The sequence below is a fragment of the Penaeus japonicus genome, unplaced genomic scaffold, assembly GCF_977035675.1.
Source record: "Penaeus japonicus unplaced genomic scaffold, GWHDUDI00000001_assembly GWHDUDI00000001, whole genome shotgun sequence".
In the NCBI taxonomy this organism is placed as follows: Eukaryota; Metazoa; Arthropoda; class Malacostraca; order Decapoda; family Penaeidae; genus Penaeus; species Penaeus japonicus.
Genome location: NW_028234403.1, coordinates 53,670,508 through 53,672,482, shown reverse-complemented (window position 1 = coordinate 53,672,482; position 1,975 = coordinate 53,670,508). Strand labels below are relative to the sequence as shown.

Below are 1,975 nucleotides of genomic sequence, written 5' to 3'. Positions count from 1 at the left end.
CAGACAAAAATAGAAAGAGAGAGAGACAAGTAAGTGGGATAAGAAGAAAGTTAACAATAGAGAGAAGCAAGGGCGGGGAAAGAGAAGAGAGAAAGAGAGAAAGGAGAGAAAGAGAGAATGATTCAGAGACACAAAATAAACAGATTCACTGCGCGTGGAATTTACTCTTATTTTCTTGCTTTCCCAGTCAGTTTGCAACATTTGTGCTTCTTATGCAAGAGTCAGAGAATTCTAAATAGCTCTTCTCCTATTGTTATTTGCATTTTCTTCTTCCTTTTGTCTTCTCATCTTTTGTTTTGCTTTGCGATGTTCTTTCGTCTCTCATTTTCTTTTCATTCTTTTCCTTTTTTCTTGTCATTTCCCTCCTTTTGTTCTTGTTTGTTCTTGCTCCTTATCGACTTTACGATTATTTTTTTTCTTCTCGTCATTTTCTACACTTTTCTTCCGCTTATATCTCGTCCCCCATTTTTCTACCTCCCATCCCCTTTTCTTCTCATTTGCTTCATTCCCTCGTTTTCCCACTCTATCCTTCCCACTCTCTTCTCCCATTTTCCCCATTCTTTTCATTTGCTTTATTCCCTCGTTTTCCCGCTCTATCCTTCCCACTCTCTTCTTTTCGCTTCTTTTTTCCTTTTCCAAAATTTACAGAAAACGGAGCTTGACCCTTAGAGTCCACAGGTGTTTTTTTTTTTTTTACCTCCCATCCCCTTTTCTTCTCTTCTTTTCGCTTCCTTTTCCTTTTCCAAAATTTACAGAAAACGGAGCTTGACCCTTAGAGTCCACAGGTGTCACCGGGGTGTGATTCAGGAAGCGAGAAATCTGCACGGAATTGCAAGATTTTTGCAGAATGTCCTGAGATGGGTGTAATGACTGGCGTTTGGAGGGCGGGGGGTGGAGGGGGGGTGGAGGGAGGATGGAGGGGAGGAGAGGAGGAGGAGAGACGGAGGGGAAGGGAGGAGAGGAAGAGGGCGGGGGAGAGGGAGAGAGGGAGAGAGGGAGAGGGAGAGGGTGAGGGAGAGGGAGAGGGAGAGGGAGAGGGAGAGGGAGAGGGAGAGAGAGAGAGAGAGAGAGAGAGAGAGAGAGAGAGAGAGAGAGAGAGAGAGAGAGAGAGAGAGAGATAAAGATGATGATAATGAAGGAGAGACGGGGAGAGAGACAGCAGGAAAGAGAGAAAGAGAAGGAGGGATATAAATGGAGGAGGAGAAAAGAGCAAAAGAGAAAAAGGGGATAGAAAGACGGAAGGTATAAGAGAAAGAAAGAATGATTCAGATACAGACACACACAGGGAACAAAAAAAAAATAAAAAATAAAATAAATAAATAAAATAAAACACCAAATACTACACAATACACAAACAAACACAAAGCTCCTAAACTCACAAAAAAATAAACAAACAAAGAGTAAGAAAGTAAGTAAGAACCGACTTCAATCTTAAAAAAAAAAAAAAACATTAACAGGTTCCTCTCCCCCTTCCCCCTCCTCCCCCCACCCTCCCTCACAGACGTGCCTGCCAACAACAGCTCATAGGAAACATAGTGGTTCCTAAACTTGAACCTTTGTGAACCTCTCGGAAGTAGAACCTCACCTATTTGCCAACTCCTAGTAGACTTATTCATGTTAGTTAGACTTATAATAGTATGGGTGAAAATTTATCTCGTTATATTGCTCTCCTCAAATGTAAAGATTTAAAATTCTGTATACATGTGATGTTCCCGCTTTATGTAGATATACTTTAATCTTTAGAGCTGGAAGTTTTTTTATTCTATTTATTTATTCATTTATTTACTTACTTATTTTTGTAATAGATGTGTAAATTCAAAGAGGGACGAAGGATGGGAGTGAGGATAACAGTATAGTTATATCCAGGTTATATACACGCCCCTTTTTTATGCTTATGCTCAGTATAGTTATATCCAGATTATATACACGCTCCTTTTTATGTATGTGCTCAGTAAAGTTATATCCAAATTATATA

General features: G+C 40.0%; 1 pseudogene; it reads right to left on the bottom strand.

Annotated features, from left to right (window-relative positions):
• LOC147472570 (uncharacterized) overlaps nucleotides 1-1,616 on the bottom strand; it is an 18,032-nt pseudogene extending 16,416 nt beyond the window's left edge.
• Between the last annotated feature and the right edge of the window lie 359 nt (nucleotides 1,617-1,975).